General features: G+C 36.7%; 1 pseudogene; it reads right to left on the bottom strand.

Annotated features, from left to right (window-relative positions):
- Nucleotides 1-479: 479 nt before the first annotated feature.
- LOC133229295 (U1 spliceosomal RNA) lies at nucleotides 480-652 on the bottom strand (annotated as a pseudogene).
- Between the last annotated feature and the right edge of the window lie 21,477 nt (nucleotides 653-22,129).

Below are 22,129 nucleotides of genomic sequence, written 5' to 3' on the forward strand. Positions count from 1 at the left end.
AGAAATGAATAAATTGTGGGAATAAAGCTTTATTTGGGCAACATAGAAAATGTTTACCAGGAAATAAGAATATGTTCAAGGTAAAATTTACTCATACATGACCACTGGAAAAACCATAGCTTTGCCTAGATGGCCCTTTGTCAGCAAAGTAATGTCTTTGCTTTTTAATATGCTGTATAGGTTGGTCATAGCTTTTCTTCCAAGGAGCAAGGGTCTTTTAATTTCATGGCTGCAGTCACCATCTGCAGTGATTGCAGAGCCCAAGAAAATAAAGTCTCTCATTGTTTCCATTGTTTCCCCATCTATTTGCCATGAAGTGATGGGACTGGATGCCATGATCTTAGTTTTCTGAATGTTGAGTTTTAAGCCAACGTTTTCACTCTCCTCTTTCACTTTCATTAAGTTCACTTAGTGATTCTTCACTTTCGGCCATTAGGTGGTGTCATCTGCATATCTGAGGTTATTATTTCTTTTCCCCACAGGGGAAAGCGCGAACGCAGTCCCCCACCACCACAAATTATGCAGTCGAGTTTCCCACATTTGGGGAAATCGCAGGGGTCTGAGGTTATTGATATATCTCCCAGCAATCTTGATTCCAGAGTGTAATTCATCCAGCCCAGCGTTTCTCATGATGTACTCTGCATATAAGTTAAATAAGCAGGGAGACAATATACCCCTTTCCTGATTTGGAATCAGTCTGTTGTTCCATGTCCAGTTCTAACTGTTGTTTCTTGACCTGCATACAGATTTCTCAGGAAATAGGTCAGGTGGTCTGGTATTCTTATCTCTTTAAGAGTGTTTCACAGTTTGTTGTGATCCACACAAAAACTCAGGCGTAGTCAATAAAGCAGGAAAAAAAAGAAATAGATGTTTTTTTCTGGAACTGTCTTGCTTTTTCAATGATCCAACGGATGTTGGCAATTCGATCTCTGGTTCTGCCTTTTCTAAATCCAGCTTGAACATCTCGATGTTCATGCTTCATGTACTATTGAAGCCTGGCTTGGAGGATTTTGAGCATTACTTTGGCTGAGCACTGAAGCATTGATGCTTTTGAACTGTGGTGTTGGAGAAGACTCTTGAAAGTGCCTTTGACTAGAAGGAGATCAAACTAGACCATCCTAAAGATTTGAAGCTAAAACTCCAATATTTTGGCCACCTGTTGCGAAGAACTGACTCATTGGAAAAGATCCTGATGTTGGGAAAGATTGAAGGCAGAAGGAGAAGGGGATGACAGAGGATGAGATGGTTGGACGGCATCACCAACTCCATGAACATGAGTTTGAGCAAGCTCCAGGAGTTAGTGTTGGACAGGGAAGCCTGGTGTGCTGCAGTCCATGGGGTCGCAAAGACTCAGACATGACTGAGAGACTGAACTGAACTGAAAATTTACTCAGATGACAGTTTTACCTAGGACAAATATAATTCCCCTCACTTAATGTTCAGTTCATTACGTTATAAACTTAACAGTAATAAATCAGTAGTAGAAATTTGTTTACCACCTTCCTAGTGATAAAAAGATTTTTTGATAAAAAATTTCCTGCTTGGTTTTATTATATATTTCATATTTTAGGACATATGTCTATTTCTGTGCTTTCAGTGCTTAACAAATCTCTCACTTTTACATTTTACAATTGCCAACCATTTTAATTTCTTTACTAGAATATTTAATAAGCATCTATGCAAATAATTTTAGATTTCAATGTTTCATAAAGATCAGTCTTTCAGTATTCATATCTAAGTATTGATCTTTCTTTGATTATCATATTCCAGATTTGAACTTGCTTCATTATTATTTAGGCTTCCTAGGTGACACTAGTGGTGAAGTGACTTCCTGCCAAAGCAAGAGACACAGGAGATGGGGGTTTGATCCTTAGGTCAGGAAGATCCCGCAGAGGAGGGCATGACAACCCACTCCAGGATTCTTGCCTGAAGAATCCCATAGACAGAGGAGCCTGGCAAGCTACAGTCCATAGGGGTGCAAAGAATCAGGCCACCCCACACACACACTTTATCATTTATATCTACATTTAAATTCTTACCTTGGCTAAAGATGTTTCATGATATTATAATCAAGAAGTGTTTCAATAGTACTTTATCTACTTGTATTATTTTATTCATCCAAAAAAGCTACCAACTACTACTAACTATAATTTAATTCAACATATTTCATGGATAATTATTAATGTACAAAGCACCATAGTAGGTCATGAGGGGTATGAAAAAATAATTGTAACTGACCGACCAATCAGAATGTCTATGGTCAAATAAAGGAAAAGAAACCTCATTATAAAGAAAAAAATATATCAAAAGGCTATTATAAAATGTAATACACTTTGACTGCCTTCAACTCTATTTGTTAAACTATGAGAGTTTATTTTAGTTTCAGTAATTATTTTCACTAGTCACTCCACCTGAGATAGATTTCTTTTTTTTCTTTTTGTGAGTCACCCAAACTATATGACTGTAGATACCTGGTGTTTCTGGTCTGCAGGGGCTAATCATCATATAATAGCTTTTTTGTATTTTAGTTTGAGGTTAGTGGATGCTTTAAGGCAAAACTGAATGAGTTTCCAATAGCCAGTCCAAAATTCCAAGAAATACAGACATGGAATGCCTAGGGTTATTCTCAAACGAAGTTAGATTTGAATTGCATCCACTATTCTTTATTACAATGTGTACATGATCAAAGCAAATACCATAGTTTCTGCTTGCCTCTGTGACTTAATTTCACAGTATTGGGGTTAAATATAGCTTTTGTAATGTCTACTAAACTGAGGAAGCTTGAAAACATTGATACAGTATAACAATTTTCTGTAATAACCTGCTGCTGCTGCTAAGTTGCTTCAGTCGTGTCCGACTCTGTGCGACCCATAGAGGGCAGCCCACCAAGCTTCCCGTGCCTGGGATTCTCCAGGCAAGAACACTGGAGTGGGTTGCCATTTCCTTCTCCAATGCAAGAAAGTGAAAAGTGAAAGTGAAGTCACTCAGTCGTGTCCGACTCTAGCGACCCCATGGACTGCAGCCCACCAGGCTCCTCAGTCCATGGAATTTTCCAGGCAAGAGTACTGGAGTGGGGTGCCATTGCCTTCTCCGTGTAATAACCTACTTAGAGATTATTTTGTGAGGCATAACAGGGATCGCAATATAGTACCAATTAAATAATGAAATTTTATCAATTGAGATTCCACTCATAAAATATTTAAGTTGTTCATATTAAATCATATCATGTTAGCATTAAATTTACACCATTAACATGTTAAAGGAGAAGTGATAAAACTTTATTCAGAAAATAAACTGCTTTCAAGGACACAAATATTAAAGATGCTATATCTCATGTGTGATTATTATAAATAAAAATATACTATATTCATGTCATATTTTAAACCTTTGATACATAGTTACTTATTTTACCTTTAATAAATATTCAAATGATTTCCTATTTTAGTGGACAATTTTTCTAATTGGTAGTCTAATGTAAAAAGAATATAGTTACTGATTTCAGACAGGATTATGTTTGGAATCTGACTTTGTAACTTGCAGTTTACATAAACTTGATTAAATTGAGTCTCAGATTTCATTTTTATAAAGTTGTAATAATATTGACTCCATCTACAAATTGAAGAGTAGATTATAATAGTCTATATGAATTTCCTGGCAATATTCATCTGTCAACAAATGACTGATTTGTTATCATTTCTAGTGAGAGAGTCAATTCCTAGGTAGGTTGATAAGAAATCTGGGGTCCCCGATGAGAAGACATGGGTCTGGGGTTCTCAAAGCAGAGACAGGTGTCTGGGATTCCCAAGGAGGAAGAAAGGACAAATGTCTTCTTTTTAATCTATATTCCTTAGTCTTAATCATGTAAAACATTATTTTCTTTATCTTTTTCTGATGATTACACAACAAACAACTCAGTTTAAGCTCTGTACTAAGGATTATAGGGCAACCCACTCCAGTATTCTTGCCTGGAGACTCCCAGGGACAGAGGAACCTGGTGGGCTACAGTCCATGGCGTGGCAAGGAGTCTGACACAACTAATCCACTAGACAACAACAACAAGGATTATATAACAACAATGTATCCTGTTTGAGGACAGTTTCTCCTTTCTGAAAACCTTCTGGCTAATCCCTTTATCTTAAAATGTAAATTATGGGAGTGGATTTAGTAAGATCTTTACAAACTTGAGACATCCTTTGGATTTATTGTAATAACATTTAAAAAAGTATATAAATCCCTTCCTTAGACTAGCAAGGGAGACACTCTCTGCCTCCCTTCTGATGTCTATGTCAGAAGCTTTCTCTGTCCCTTTTAACTGTAATAAAACTTCTACCACACAAGAGCCCTGAGTGGTCATGCCTAGTCTCTGGTCCTGAAGCTAAATCATCTTCTTTGGAGATCAGGAATCCAACATCGTTCACAGTAAGCTATCACTAGGCTGGTTCTTGTTTCAGAAAAACACTAAATAAATGAATAAATACACCAAGAAGTTTTTTAAAAACAAAATCCACAATATAATCTTTTCACTTATGATGACTGGTTTCTTCATCAATTATTCTGAACTGGCAAGGATTAGTGATTTCCCACAGCATAAAATGCATGTGTAGATTATAAGTGAATCCTCCTGCTGACTTAAGTTGAGCATGGTTTAGTCCTGCCATACTTCTTCAATGCCAGTAAAATCTCCTTTTCAGCAGCACAAAGTAGAATGTGAGTTTATTGTAATCATGACAGAGACTCTATGAACAACTTCAGAGAAGATTATACCATGAATCTATGAAACAACCAAACAATGCGATTTTATTGTCTTAAAGATATTTTTCTTATTAAATAATACTGAATGAACATGAACCTCTACTCAATTATCCACTTTTATTTCTCTCATCATTTCCCTCTTCCATATCTGAGGAGGTGAAATCCACTCCTACCATATACTTTCAGCCAAAATCTCCAATATTGTTCATCTTCTTCCTATCTCCTTATAGACATTTCTTATGATTTACTGACAAAATAAGAGCATTTACAAGAGAACTTCATAATATTCTTACCCACATATCTACCACCGTATTTGTGTCTGTCCCCTGCACCCCTCCCCCAGCATCGCACTCACATTGACTTTATTTTTGTGATAGATTAGCTCTTGCTCTAATCCAAGGTCTACGCTTGTGCTTCGAATCCATAAAACATTTTATACAGTATGGTGCTAGTAATCTTTTTAATTGATAGTTGCCCTGTGAAAAAAAATCTGGATCCCTGGTGGCTCAGGCAGTAAAGAATCCACCTGCAATGAAGGAGACCAGGGTTTGATCCCTAGATCAGGATGATCCCCTGTAGAAGGAAATGGCAACCCACTCTAGTATTCTTATCTGGAGAAATCCATGATCAGAGGAGCCTGGTGGGCTGTACAGTCCATGGGGTCACAAAGAGTCAGACAGGACTGTGCAATGAACACATTCATTCATAGCCAGAGTGGAACAACCCACCTAGATATGAGGTTTTAATGATATAATAAAAATAGCCTACTTTCCTTGTAAGGATTATGTCTAGAAGTATGCCTCAGATTAGTAGTTTCTTTTTAAGGCTATGGGTTAATGCTGCCTCTATCAGATTTCTTCATTATTATACAATGTTTATGATTGCTAAGCCATATTAATTAAAATAATCAAGCAACTCTCCTAATAACTGGGTAGAGTCATCCTCTGAACAAATGCTTAAGTGTCACTGCTATTGCTATCTTATTAAATATTTAATACTGCCTAATAAACACAAAGTTGAATAGTAAGTTTACATAAACTAATAATATAATACTTTACATTTAGGAAGATACAAAGCAGGAAAAACATTTCAGGATAAAAAGACTGAAATTTCAGGTATTATTGGATATAATTTAAGGAACAGTCTCAAGAAAACATATTTTTTTCCTTCTTCTGCATCAGCTCATCTACGAACCAATTTATTTCTGAAATAGGCCCCAGGGACAGGCTGTTTGGTGACTATAATGGGGGATATCTGACTGGCCACTCAAGGAAATTGCTATGGACTTTTAATCTTATTTTGATTAAGTTCCGTGTAGATTGTGTCTGCCAGGCTAGCACTAAGATTACTGTTTCTGAGCCCCTTTGGCTGTTATTGGACTGAGACTCTCAATTTTTTTCCCCTACTTTTTGAGGTTAGGCTGAAACAATATTACTCATTTCTTACAACTAGTATATATTTAAGTTTTAAATTGTGCTGGAAACTCTAATATTAATAAAGACATCATATTTAACAAGTCACAAGCTTAGCAAAGTCACTTGTTTTGGGGAAAATTGTTTTATGTTAAAAAAAAGGGAAAATTATTTAAGGGAAAAACACAATATTTGTACATGTTTGAAGATGCAAAATGATAAATAAGGAAATCAAGTATAGTTTAAAAATAACTAATCAATGAATATATAATGTAGAGGAGCCACAGATACAGTAAACTGTAGGAGGCTTTTAAAATCTATTTTCTGCAAACATCTAATCAAAATAAGGAAAACTTAATGTGTGCTATCTTAGACCCATCACAATAGAAACAATAAGACACTGCCTTTCATCTTGCAGTGGGTGAGCAGTTTTAATTGCCTACACATCAAGCCATTCTTCTTTTCTTCTTCTAAATGGAGTCCTGATATTATGCAAGCATCTGCCCTTCCCCCTTGCAGCATAGGGGAATCAGGGAAATTGCATTCTACCCTAAAAGGCAGAGATGGGCCATTTGGGGTCAACTAATCCTGTAAGGTTCTTTCCATTTTTTAGCTCAAAGTTTTCATAGGAAATCCAGACTTCACATCAAACAGCTCATGGCATTGCTTTCAAATTGGTAACGATTTATGGGTACACCGAAGACTTTCTAGAGCTTAATTAGGCTCAAAAAATGGACTTGCATTTCATTATTAGAACATAAATTTCCTGTCTCCCTTCAGTTTTTGAATAACAAAGCATGTTGTACCAGCTGTTATCAGAAAAAAGAAAAGGCCTTAATATAAAACAATTCTTTCTTCAGGACATGATCTGAGAATTTCTTTATTGCTAAAACAAGTTCAGAGCAGAATTTCTGTTGTCTATCTCGAAAACATTTTGACATTTCTGCTCTTAATATATTACTTGTCAGGAATATCTGCAGCTTAGAGCAAAACTTCTCAGTTGTCTGCAGTAGAACACTTTTGTGAAAGGTGTTTTACAGGAGAGGTGACATCTGATCCTTATAGCTGTTAGCCCATTAGGCAGACACTGGGCAGTCAGAATCTTCAGGTGACTTGTTTGAAGCCATAAGCGGTGTGTTCTACAACTCTTATTAACTTATTTGAAAGCAGAACACCTGGAAATGGTAGTGAAGTGCTTGTGTGGAGAATCTGATTTATAATTCAGAGCAATTCTATTGTTCATAGTTGAGTGGACAGGATTATTCTAGTTATCTCTTCAAATACAGTAATCTCATAGATGTATTGCCTATTCTAGAAAAACATTATGTTTTTCTACTATACACTTGTTCATTTAGAACTTGGTAAAATCTAAAAATAGTTTATACTTTACAATGAGGTAATACATGATGTGTGCTTTCCTTATAAACCTTCACAAGCCAATATTTTGCCTTATTTTTTAAAATATCCATTAGCTTTGTAGAGAATTAATGAAATGTTCAATAATATATTTAAAATTTAATAATATTTTTAAAAGACTGTCCTGCAAATTAAAGTAACACCAACCATAATATAAAATTTCCTATGATTTATTATCTAATAATTAGTTCTAAACCATTGTTCAATTACATATTTGCTGCTTAAAAACTCTTTCTAAGTTAGTTTTAGTGTCAATTATTTCTAAGAGGATGTACAAATTAATGAGATTAACTGATTACCAATTGCTGATATTTTCATCAAAATGATATACAAAGCCATGTGAGAGTATATATGAAAGTTCTATTTTCAATCAATAGGTAGATGAGGAATTCAAAGTAAAAACTATTTTTCCTTTCTGCAGAGCTATTTTTTAATCTCTTTTAAAGTGTTTTCCAAACCTATTTGCATATAAGTTTTAATAGACTGATGGCAAAATATATATCAATATAGGCATGTGAAAGTTGTTCAGTCATGTCCGACTCTTTGTGACCCCATGGACTATACATTTCATGGAATTCTTCAGGCCAGAATACTGGAAAGAGTAGCTTTTCCCTTTTCCAGGGGATCTTCCCAACCCAAGGAACAAACTCAGCTCTCTCACATTGCAGGCAGATTCTTTACCAACTGAGTCACAAGGGAAGACTAAGAATACTGCAGTGGGTAGCCTATCCCTTCTACAGATCTTCCAGACCCAGGAATCAAACCAGGGTCTCCTGCATTGCAGGCAGATTCTTTACCAACTGATCTATCAGGGAAGCCCCCAATATAAGCATACTACTAATTTAAATGCATCATGAAGACAACAATCTCAAAAACTAAAATAAGTACTAAAGGAATCATAGCTGAGTTTGGAAAGAAAATTTCTATATTAAGAAGTAATAGAAGTAGTCCTTTATATTACAAATAGCTGTGAAAAGAAGAGAAGCAAAAAGCAAAGGAGAAAAGGAAAGATATAAGCATCTGAATGCAGAGTTCCAAAGAATAGCAAGAAGAGATAAGAAAGCCTTCTTCAGCAATCACTGCAAAGAAATAGAGGAAAACAACAGATTGGGAAAGACTAGAGATCTCTTCAAGAAAATTAGAGACACCAAGGGAATATTTCATGCAAAGATGGGTTCAATAAAGGACAGAAATGGTATGGATGTAACAGAAGCAGAAGATATTAAGAAGAGGTGGCAAGAATACACAGAAGAACTGTACAAAAAAAGATCTTCATGACCAAGATAATCACAATGGTGTGATCACTCACCTAGAGCCAGACATCCTGGAATGTGAAGTCAACTGGACCTTAGAAAGCATCACTACAAACAAAGCTAGTAGAGGTGATGGAATTCCAGTGGAGCTATTTCAAATCCTGAAAGATGATGCTGTGAAAGTGCTTCACTCAATATGCCAGCAAATTTGGAAAACTCAGCAGTGGCCACAGGACTGGAAAAGGTCAGTTTTCATTCCAATCCCAAGAAAGGCAATGCCAAAGAATGCTCAAACTACTGCACAGTTGCACTCATCTCACAGGCTAGTAAAGCAATGCTCAAAATTCTCCAAGCCAGGCTTCAGCAATATGTGAACCGTGAACTTCCAGATGTTCAAGATGGTTTTAGACAAGGCAGAGGAGCCAGAGATCAAATTGCCAACATCCGCTGGATCATGGAAAAAGCAAGAGAATTCCAGAAAAACAGCTACTTTTGCTTTATTGATTATGCCAAAACCTTTGACTGTGTGGATCACATAAACTGTGGAAAATTCTGAAAGAGATGGGAATACCAGACCACCTGACCTGCCTCTTGAGAAACCTATATGCAGGTCAGGAAGCAACAGTTAGAACTGGACATGGAAACAGACTGGTTCCAAATAGGAAAAGGAGTATGTCAAGGCTGTATATTGTCACCCTGCTTATTTAACTTCTATGCAGAGTACATCATGAGAAATGCTGGGCTGGAAGAAGCACAAGCTGGAATCAAGATTGCTGGGAGATATATCAATAACCTCAGATATGCAGATGACACCACCCTTATGGCAGAAAGTGAAGAGGACCTAAAAAGCCTCTTGATGAAAGTGAAAGAGGAGAGTGAAACAGTTGGCTTAAAGCTCAACATTCAGAAAATGAAGATCATGGCATCCGGTCCCATCACTTCATGGGAAATAGATGGGGAAATTGTGGAAACAGTGTCAGACTTCATTTTTCTGGGCTACAAAATCACTGCAGATGGTGACTGCAGCCATGAAATTAAAAGACGCTTACTCCTTGGAAGGAAAGTTATGACCAACGTAGACAGCATATTAAAAAGCAGAGACAATACTTTGCCAACAAAGGTCCGTTTAGTCAAGGCTATGGTTTTTCCTGTGGTCATGTATGGATGTGCGAGTTGGACTGTGAAGAAAGCTGAGCCCCGAAGAATTGATGCTTTTGAACTGTGGTGTTGGAGAAGACTCTTAGAGAGTCCCTTGGACTGCAAGGAGATCAGCCCTGGGTGTTCTTTGGAAGGAATGATGCTAAAGCTGAAACTCCAGTACTTTGGCCACCTCATGTGAAGAGTTGACTCATTGGAAAAGACTCTGATTCTGGGAGGGATTGGGGGCAGGAGAAAAGGTGACGACGGAGGATGAGATGGCTGGATGGCATCACGGACTCGATGGACGTGAGTTTGAGCGAACTCCGGGAGTTGGTGACGGACAGGGAGGCCTGGCGTGCTGCAATTCATGGGGTCGCAAAGAGTCGGACATTACTGAGCGACTGAACTGAACTGAAGGTGTTCAATGCCTAACAGTCTTAGGGTTATCATATTTTCTCATTGCATAATAGTCTGTAGGAATCAGTTATCAATCTTTTTTTTTTCTTTCTAAATTTTAAAGTTTAGTTTTTACTTTATGATTTTATGTGATAAAATTAAATGTATCAGAAGTTAAACTCTTTATGTGTTACATATTTATCATCTTTCTATATATTTTTTGAAATCTAACTCTTTATAAGGGCTTCCTTGTGGCTCAGATGATAAAGCGTCTGCCTGCAATGTGGGAGACCCAGATTCCATCCCTGGGTCAGGAAGATTCCTTGGAGAAGGAAATGGCAACCCACTCCAGTATTCTTGCCTGGAGAATTCCATGGACTGAGTAGACTGATGGGCTCACATTCACAAAGATGCTATGGATTGTGAAGACAAATTCACTATTCAGATACACATTTTGAACCCTGAGAAGTTAGTACAGTCATATTATTCTTTCTTAAGGGAAAACAAGAGAAACATAGGAAATATACTCCTGCTTGTGTGTGTGTGTGTGTGTGCACATGTGTGTTTCTGCATGTAACATAAAGCTTTGTACTTCATCCATAGAATTTTAAAAACTTGTACAATTTAAATTTTATTATCTGAGTTCCTAGCTTATATCTTCTAAAGTAATTTCCAAATTTCTGAACTTTTTCTTTTTTCCAATTTTCTTGAACCGGTGTTGATATTTATGTTTAAGGATTTGACCTGAGAAAACAGAAAATTCTGCTATTTGCCAAAACATGGACATTGACAGAATTATGCCAAGACTCTGTTCTACGTAGGAATCCTGTTACAGGACCATCTCGTTTGAAGCTGCATATGGATAGTTTCCACTTTCTACCACCTGGAGCCTACATCATGGCCCAGACTTAAGGATGGCTGGATAGCCCTACTCTCGGAACTTTTCATCATCAGAGATAAGAAATAGGTGCGGAGTCTGAAATTACTTGTGGCAACCACACAGATTTTTAACTTTGCTATTCAAACAGCAAGTGATGGGGTGAGGAAGAGCCCAGCAGCATTACTGGAAATGTGTGTGTGTGTGTATTTGATGCTGGTAGATGCCAGTTGCAAGGAGCCATAGCTGACAGGTCAAAGGCCACAACATAACAAGCCTCCTTATTTTTCCTGATACTGTCTCCGAGTTGCTCTCTGATTCCTGTCTAAGCCTATTTCTTCTGCCTTTTTGTGTCAAATTGGAGCAGTCCTATGCCTTTCCAATACATTTATTTCTACAAATAATTTCTCTTGTCTTCAAACAATAACACTAACTAAAGATCATATATGTTGCTAAAGTACTGGATTAACTAAATTTAAGTCATTTTACTTGTTGTAAAAATTCTTCAAACCTTTTGTATATTAATATACTTTGTGAATCTCCAGTCAAGGAGACATGTGATACACTTTAAGAGATATCAACACTGTTCATTTGAACTCTTAAGTTTATCAGTATAGTTCAGTTCAGTCACTCAGTCATGCCCGACTCTTTGTGACCCCATGGACTGTAGCATGCCAGGCCTCCCTGTCCCTCAACAACTCCCAGAGTTTATTCAAACTCATGTCCATTGAGTCAATGTTGCCATCCAACCATCTCACCCTCTGTTGTCCCCTTCTCCTCCAGCCTTCAATCTTACCCAGCATCAGGGTCTTTTCTAATGAGTCAGTTCTTCGCCAGTTCATGTGGCCAAAATATTGGAGTTTCAGCTTCAACATCAGTCCTTCCAATGAACATTCAGAACTGATCTCCTTTAGGATGGAGTGGTTGGATCTCCTTGCAGTCCAAGGGACTCTCAAGAGTCTTCTTCAACACCACAGTTCAAAAGCACCAATTTGTTGGCACTCAGCTTTCTTTATAGTCCAACTCTCACATCTATACATGACTACTGCAAAAACCATAGCCTGGAATAGACGGATGTCTGTTGACAAAGTAATGTCTGTACTTTTTAATATGCTGTCTAGGTTGGTCGTAACTTTCCTTCCAAGGAGTAAGAATCTTTTAATTTCATGGGGGCAGACACCATCTGCAGTGATTTTGGAGCCCACCAAAAATTAAGTTTGTCACTGTTTCCCCATCTATTTGCCATGAGTGAGGGGACCAGATGCCATGATCTTAGTTTCCCAAATGTTGAGCTTTAAGCCAACATTTTCACTCTCCTCTTTCACTTTCATCAAGAGGCTTTTTAGTTCCTCTTCACTTTCTGCCATAAGGGTGGTGTCATCTGCATATCTGAAGTTATTGATATTCCTCCCGGCAATCTTGATTCCAGCTTTTGCTTCATCTAGCCCAACGTTTCTCATGATGTACTCTGCTTATAAGTTAAATAAACAGGGTGACAATATACAGCCTTGACACACTCCTTGTCCTATTTGGAACCAGTCTGTTTCCATGTCCAGTTCTCACTGTTGCTTCCTGACCTGCGTACAGATTTCTCAAGAGGCAGGTCAGGTGGACTGGTATTCCACAGATTGTTGTGATCTACACAGCCAAAGGCTTTGGCACAGTCAATAAAGCAGAAATAGATGTTTTTCTGGAACTCTCTTGTTTTTTTCGATGATCCAACAGATGTTAGCAACTGATCTCTGGTTCCTCTGCCAGAGGAAGTTCAAGGTTCATGTACTGTTGAAGCCTGACTTGGAGAATTTTGAGCATTATTTTGCTAGCGTGTGAGATGAGTGCAATTGTCCAGTGGTTTGAGCATTCTTTGCCATTGCCTTTCTTTGGGATTGGAATGAAAAATGACCTATTCCAGTCCTGTAGCCACTGCTGAGTTTTCCACATTCGCTGGCATATTGAGTGCAGCACTTTCACAGCATTATCTTTTAGGATTGGAAATAGCTCAACTGGAATTCCATCACCTCTACTAGCTTTGTTCATAGTGATGCTTCCTAAGGCCCACTTGACTTCACACTCTAGGATATCTGGCTTTAGGTGAGTGATCACATCATCATGACTATTTGGGTCATGAAGATCATTCCTATACAGTTCTTCTGTATATTCTTGCCACCTCTTCTTAATATCTTCTGCTTCTGTTAGATCCATATCATTTCTGCCCTTTATTGTGCCCATGTTTGCATGAAAATTCCCTTGGCATCTTTAATTTTCTTGAAAGATCGCTAGTCTTTCCCATTCTATTGTTTTCCTGGATTTCTTTGCACTGATCACTAATGAAGGCGTTCTTATCTCTCCTTGCTATTCTTTGGAACTCTGCATTCAAATGGGTATATCTTTCCTTTTCTCCATTTTTTGTTTTTTCCACTTCTCTTCTTTTCATAGCTGTTTGTAAGGGCTCCTCAGACAGCCATTTTGCTTTTTTTTTCCATTTCTTTTGTTGTTGTTGTTGTGGTCTTGATCCCTGTCTCCCGTACAATGTCATGAACCATATTCCATAGTTCATCAGGTACTCTATCAGATCTAGTCCCTTAAATCTATTTCCCAGTTCCACTGTATAATGGTAAAGTGAAAAGTGAAAGTGAAAGTGAAGTCACTCAGTCGTGTCTGACTCTTTGCGACCCCATGGGCTGTAGCCTACCAGGCTCCTCTGTCCATGGGATTTCCCAGGCAATAGTACTGGAGTGGATTGCCATTTCCTTCTCCAGGGGATCTTCACCAACCAGGGATCGAACCCGGGTTTCCCGCATTGTAGACAGACGCTTTACCGTCTGAGCCACCAGGGAAGTCCAAGGAACTTGATTTAGGTCATATCTGAATGGTCTAGTCATTTTCCCTACTTTCACTAATTTAAGTCTGTATTTGACAATAAGGAGTTCATGATCTGAGCCACAGTCAGCTCCTGGTCTTGTTTTTGCTGACTGTATAGAGCTTCTCCATCCTTGGCTGCAAAGAATATAATCAATCTGATTTTGGTGTTGACCAGCTGGTGATGTCCATGTGTAGAGTCTTCTATTGTACTGTTGGAAGAGGGTGTTTTCTATGACCAGTGTATTCTCTTGTCAAAACTCTGTCTTTGCCCTGCTTCATTCTGTACTCCAAGGCCAAATTTGCCTGTTACTCCAGGTGTTTCTTGACTTCCTACTTTTGCATTCCAGTCCCCTATAATGAAAGGGACATCTTTTTGGGGTGTTAGCTCTAAAAGGTCTTGTAGGTCTTCATAGAACCGTTCAACTTCAGCTTCTTCAGCATTATGGTTGGGGCATAGACTTGGATTACTGTGATATTGAATGGTTTGCCTTGGAAACGGACAGAATTCATTCTGTCATTTTTGAGATTGCATCCAAGTACTGCATTTTGGATTCTCTTGTTGACTATGATGGCTACTCCATTTCTTCTAAGGAATTCTTGCCCACAGTAGTAGATATAATGATCATCTGAGTTAAATTCACCCATTCCAGTCCATTTTAGTTCTCTGATTCCTAAAATGTCAATGTTCACTCTTGCCATCTCCTGTTTGACCACTTCCAACTTGCCTTGATTCATGGACCTAACGTTCTAAGTTCCTATGCAATATTGCTCTTACACATCAGATCTTGCTTCCATCACCAGTCACATCCACACCTGGGTGTTGTTTTTGCTTTCACTGCATCTCTTCATTCTTTATAGAATTATTTCTCCACTGATCTCCAGTAGTATATTGGGCACCCACTGACCTGGGGAATTATCTTTCAGTGTCCTATCTTTTTGCCTTTTCATACTTTTCATGGGGTTCTCAAGGCAAGATTACTGGAATGGTCTGCCATTCCCTTCTCCAATGGACAACATTTTACCAGAAATCTACACCATGACCCATCTGTCTTGGGTGGCCCTACACAGCATGGTTCATAGTTTCATTGAGTTAGATAAGGCTGCGGTCCATGTGATTAGATTGATTAGTTTTCTGTGATTGTGGTTTGTCTGTCTGCCCTCTGATGCCCTCTCTCAGCACCTACCATCTTACTGGGATTTCTCTGACCTTGGACATGTGGTGTTCCTCACTGCCCCTGCTCCTGACCTTGGATGTGGGTATCTCCTCTCGCCACTCCAGCTCCATGCAGCCACCATTCGCTGCTCCAGCTCAATAAAAGAAGGACTATATTTGTGTTTATAGCCATTAACCCCACCATTTCTGAGGCCCATCTCCCACCTGCAAGGGCGCCTTATAAAAGACACATTTAATAACATATAACTTTCTGATTAACAAAGCCAAAAACGTAATTAAGCTCTTACATAAAACAAAAAAACTTGAACATCTTATCCCTTTGTTACTCTATCTCACATGTTACTTCTTTATGTGTATTTTTATTTTAATCATTTAATATTTAAAAAATTTTCCCCAAGGAAATTATCACACTAAGCATACTTTATACCATACTGTTAAATATTATAATTTATTTGCATTACTTTTGAAGTCAAAATGTGCTGTATATAACTTTGGAATATGAATTATTTCCAAAGTACTTTATATGGAGTTATCTCCGAAATCTCCATGTTACCGTTAAGCTAATATTCAAGATAGTGGATGAGTAAATATTCTATGTCTTTGATTATCTGAGAATAACAATATGTTGGTTTCACGTACACACTAATGTTGAGCCTGAGAATTATATTCTATGTACTTTCATAAAAGTGTACAAATTTGTCTTCAAATATCTATAAATAATTGCTATAATATATTCTGATATTCGTTGTTGTGCAGAAAAGAGTCTATGTCACTGTAACATTTTTAGGTTTAAATTGCCATTTTTTTTGCATCTTAATTATAAGACTTTTTCTTTGGAAATTTAAATTTTGCAAAATATCTGTAGGTGTAGTAACTTTTAAAAACTTTATTGAGCATAATTAGTGAGTTTTAATCAACATACTTGCTTTTTTTCTAAAATCATGTATGTTTTTCTAATATTCTGTTTTATTAACTTATCTGCTTTAATTTTCCTCATTGCTTCCTCAAGAATGCCAACATTCTTGGATTATATTCAGGTTTTAGACTGCTATCATCTTATTTTTTATTATTTTAATGGCCAGGTCTTGTTATACACCATGTTGGAGGGCTTCACATATTTGTAATATATTATTATTCCTATAGTCTGAAGTAGGAATTTCAGCTTTTACCATTCTAAGTGAATGTCAGCTTCATTTGTTTTGACTGCTTAAATTTTTATATTATCTCATGGATATACAGATTAACTCTAGCTTTTCAATTTTGAAGTTTTCTTTCCATCTCTGCCCATTCTTCATATTTTTTTTCTTTCTTTCTGTTTTATAAAGCAACTTTTTTTTTTTTTTTAAGCTACTGAAATAGGTTTCTTTTTTCTAACAAAATCTGGAATTGTCAATGAATTATTTTAAGTCCTAATTAGCACTGCCTTCTTTAGTGTATTTTTCCTTTTTGGATTGCTTTTGCATTCCATCAGAAAGAAAGTTTACTTGTCTTTACTAATAAAATTATTTATTACTGGTATTTTCCACTAAAACAACATGTGAAATCTACTCTTTGTATCTCACCTGTTTTTATTAAGTTTTTTTTTTTTTTTTTGCAAGCGGTAGAAACCAACTCTAACTAACTGAAGCAAAAAAAAAAAAAAAAAAGACTTTTTGGAAATATACTGATTAGGCTTACAGAACTGAATGACATGATGAATGATCAAATCAAGAGAAGGACAGAAGCCAGGGAAAAATTAGGCACCAGCCACAAAACCTGTGAGTTTCTCTTATAGGTGCTAAAATGGAGTTCTCATTCCCTTCCAACCTTGCGTGCCTTTGCTAAAGATGCAAATTTCTGGGAAGAGAATTCATTTGCCCTTAGGTACTGCCCTCATCCTTGTTATAAGAGGGAAGAATCTGTGATTAGAAGTCCAGTGAAAGAACGCACCAGAAGAGGTTCAGTTCAGTTCAGTCAAGCAGTTGTGTCTGACTCTTTGTGATCTGATGGACTGCAGGACACCAGGCCTCCCTGTCCATCACCAACTCCCGGGGTTTACTCAAACTCATCTCCATTGAGTCAGTGATGACATCCAACCATCTCATCCTCTGTCATCCCCTTCTCCTCCTGCCTTCAATCTTTCCCAGCATCAGTATGTTTTCAAATGAGTCAGTTATTTGCATCAGGTGGCCAAAGTATTGGAGTTTCAGCTTCAGCATCAGTCCTTCCAATGAATATTCATGACTGATTTCCTTTAGAATGGACTGGTTTGATCTTCTTGCAGTCCAAGGGCCTCTCAAGAGTCTTCTCCAACACCACTGTTCAAAATTCTTTGGCATTCAGCTTTCTTTATGGTCCAACTCTCACATCCATATGTGACTACTGGAAAACCATATCTTTGACTAGATGGACCTTTGTCAGCAAAGTAATGCTCAGCTGGTAAAGAATTTGCCTGCTATGAGAGAGACTCGAGTTCGATCCCTGGGTTGGGAAGATCCCCTGGAGAAGGGAAAGGCTACCCACTCCAGTAAAAGAATCAGACACGACTGAGCGACTTTGACCAGAAGAGGTGTTCGTATCAAAAGAAACAGGTCAAAATCAATACTAGAGCAAACCTCATCCTGTGCATTTCTCCTTCTTTTAGTTTAACTCCCCTTCAGTTTCTATCTGCTTGTAATCAGTCTTTGGTGGCTTCAAAGAGTTGCTTATTATATTTTGTGCAGCATATGGTTGTTATCTGTGGGAGGATATGGTCCTACATCACCATTATTAGAAGCAGAACCACTCTGGGCTTTTTCTTACTGAAGGTGCATTCTGCAGTAAGTTAGCAGCAGGGTTTTATGTATGACCATTTGCTCAAGTTCATTTAAGGTAGTTCAAACTTATCCATATTTGTACTGTTATTTTCTCCTTATATAAATGACTGAGAAACTGTGATAAAATATTCTATTATGACTATGATCTCATTTTAATATGAAAACTTTTACAAGTATGTGTTTTAAAACTGTATTATGTTCTTTATAAATGTCTTCATTATATCTAATAATTATTTTGCATTCAAAGACTATTTTTACCTTATATGAACATGGTTATGCCAGCTCTTTTTTGGCTGGCATTCCCATGTTATACCTTCTTCCCTTTATTTTTGAACTTCTGTTTCTCTGTACTTCAAATATATTAATTATAGATAGGATATATCTATTGTTCCTCTACCTTCAAATCTATTTGTTGTCTTTGGATGACTCATGGAAGAATTTATCTGTTTGTATACATTAAATTATGTGTGTATATAAATGGGAACCCACTCCAGTATTCTTGCCTGGAAAATCCCATGGATCTCGGAGCCTGGTAGGCTATCATCCATGGGACCGCAAAGAGTCGGACATGACTGTCTTCACTTTCACTTTCAAGTTATAATTATTTATCCAGCTTGATTAAATTGGTTGTCTCTTTTCATCCATTCTTTTTTCTTTCTATTATTTCCTTTTTTACTTTGGAAATTACACTTCTATTTCTATCTTTTGTTGGTTACTCAAGAAATTAAATAAATTTTTAAGATTTAATTCTAATGTTAATCAAAGCCTGTATCTTCCTCTCAATATGAAAAATTTAGCTTCATTTATAAATGAACCAACTTTCACAAAATTATGCAACTTAATTTTCTTTTTGTGTTATTTTTTTAAATTTTATTTTATTTTTAAACTTTACATAATTGTATTAGTTTTGCCAAATATCAAAATGTGTTATTTAAGGTACTCAGAGGAAAATTTTTGCTTAAAAAGTGAAGGTTATTTTCCTTCCATTTGAGTTACCTCCTTTAGCATTTTATTTAGTGAAGTTCTACTGATGCCAAATAACCTGTCTTGGTTTGTCTTAGTTATTTCACTTTCATTATTGGAATGTATTTTTAATAAATATAAAATTCCACATATTTTAAACATGTTGCAGTTATTATTCCATCTGTTGACCTGAAATAAACAGACTGTCAGATATTTATCCAGCAAATATGAATTTATTCAGGATCAGTAAAGAATTACAATTCATGGTCTGCAACCATGGTGAGTCACATGCAAGTCCCCATGCAGCAAAGGAATAATTTTTAAAAAGAGAAAAGGAAGGTGGAAGGGCTGTAGAAACAGAGTCCCTGCTAGGGAAGAATAGGAGTCCTTTTTCTTCCTGTTGGGCTCTGCTACTATCACAGCATGAGAGATCCTCCTTCTGGTCTCCAAATGCTATTTGATTGAGGCTTCTGTCTATTCAACTTTTTACACATCTTTTGTGACTTCATTTTATTCTGGGAGAAATTCTGTGTCAGTCTAAATGTTGCTTTTTAAATCTTTTTATTTTCAACCAGCTTTTAAGATATTTCTCTTGTCTTCTGTTTTCTGCAGTTCAAGTTTCTTACTTTATTGATAATTCGTTTACCTACTTAAATCTGTTTATATTTGTTGTTAATCAGATTAGGGAGGTATTATCCATGATTTCTTTAGTTACTGCCTTTGTCCTTTGAACATCATCATCTTCTGTTCTCTTTATCTTTTAACTGTCTTCAATATTTTCTTTCTACTACACCTGGGTTATTTTCTAGTTGTTCTCTGTTTTTAGTCAGTATTTCTTTCTTTTAAATATGACAGGTTCACTTTTATATTTTCCTACCTGCATCTCCCATATTTTGGTCCCTTAAATAGTGTAAGCATAACTATTCTTTAAGGTTTGTCTGACAATTCTGTGATTTAAAATTATATTGTTTCTCCTATGTTGATTTGTTTTCAAATATTCTGCTATCTTTGACAGTATGCTTATCCTTCTCTCTCTCTCATGTACGCACGTGCTTGAGCATGCACTCAGGTAAGCAACATGCACACAGACACACATTATATCTCATGTTTGTGTCAGGCACAGTTCTAAATGACTTCAAAATTAATTAACTTAATTCTCAATACATACTTACAAGTAAGCCACTCTTATATTCACTTTACAGGGGAGGAAACTGAGACGCTCAGCCAAGTTCACACAGTTGATTAGTATAAATGATTTCTAATAATACCTTTAGACCTACCACAGAGGTAATTTCCTCCAGAAGCTTTGCTTTTGTACTCATCCCAGATAATCGTAAATCTAGCACAGAATTTGAGAATTCCTAGACAACCTAGATTTATCCCAGTCTACAAGTATTCTCAGGTTCTGGTTCATTCTTGTTTTATCCTTCAATGGACTCCACTAGCTTTCAATACTTCAGCTCAGCATAAACAGGTATCTGCCTAGACTCTCCATTTTAGATCTCCATTTTAGAGACTTTACTTTCTGTCTCTTCCATCTGAGGATTCCAGCAGTATGAAAGTTGACAGGGACTGGATGGGAACATGCACACAATTCTGTTAGTTGTCCTCCTTGATACTGTTCTTCTCCAATTGTTGCCCTGTGACTTTGTTCTCCCTTGACTTTCATTAGATTGATTGAATAATTCCTTTTAATTGACTTACATACATTCTTGACTTAAACTAGATCAATATCACTAGTTTATTCCCTATAACACACAATACCTTATAATGTCTGGATATTGATACTCTGTCCAGTATTCTTGCCTGGAGAATCCCAGGGACAGAGGAGCCTAGTGGGATGCCGTCTATGGGGTCGCACAGAGTCAGACACAACTGAAGCGACTTAGCAGCAGCAGCAGTCCTAACTTTACAGTTATTTTAGTGTTTCACACATTTGTTTTTCCTGTATTTTTTGGCTTCTATGCAGCCAATGCTTTCTTTAGACTTAACCACCTGTTCATATCTATTAATATTTTGCATCCATTGATCATACAGTCCATCAGGTTGCAAAAAGTTGGACACGACTGAAGTGACTTACACACAACACAGACACATCATGCATTCTACTCATCTGTCATCATTGTTTCCAAAGTTCTCTGATGCTTTAAGAATATGACCTTAAAAAGTAATTCAGCTTTTTCTTAATCATTACAATGGAAGCATGAGTCTTATCCATCTCAGAAGCAGAAGCACATCATTATTATTTCATTGTTTCTAGTCTCTCTGTTCTGGAAATTCTATTTGATGCTCCTTGGATTTTTAAGTTCTATCTTCCATGTCTTTTGATTTCTCATATTTTTCTATCTTTTGCCAATATCCTCCTGTAAGCTGTTCTTTAAACTGGCCAACAAGGGCTAAAATATTTACTCTCTAGCCTTTACAGAAAAAAAAAAAAGTTTTGTAACTACTGTTCTAGAATGCTTTTGTATTTACTCTGAAAAAAACCCAAAGTATTATTGGTCAGAAAATGTATATATATATATATATATATATATATATATATGTATATATATATGTTCATAACAATTACTCTAGTACTGAAAGACAAACTTTCACTTCATTACCTTGTTTTGGTTAATATTTTTTGTCCACCATTTTGTTATGGGTCCAGCTATTAGTTACCTACTCTGTGATGAATAATAAAGCCCCAGTTTGCAAGTTTCTGTGCCCATTTCTCCTGCTATTCAGAGAAGTTAGAACAATAGTCATGCTTGTTATTAGGTCTTACTTGTGTTTCTGGTAGGGGCTATTTTCCTGTAGTTTGAAGTATACATATATAAGAAAATTTCTAATATTTTAACATTAGCATTTGTTATTGAGATTTTCAGGTAAACTGACTTGTATTCTATGCTAAATCTAATTCTAAAATCCAGTATATATTTTTTCCAGATATAAAAATCCAAACTTTATAATAAACATTAGAAAAGTATTTGAAAGAAGTGTTTAGTTATTTGGTCATATAAAATACTGATGTAAGTATCAATTGTATAATCAACCTGAGTTTCATTTGATTGAACACTTTGAGATAAACACCAATGATGGTTATT

The sequence above is a fragment of the Bos javanicus genome, chromosome 17 (assembly GCF_032452875.1).
Source record: "Bos javanicus breed banteng chromosome 17, ARS-OSU_banteng_1.0, whole genome shotgun sequence".
Lineage (NCBI taxonomy): Eukaryota > Metazoa > Chordata > Mammalia > Artiodactyla > Bovidae > Bos > Bos javanicus.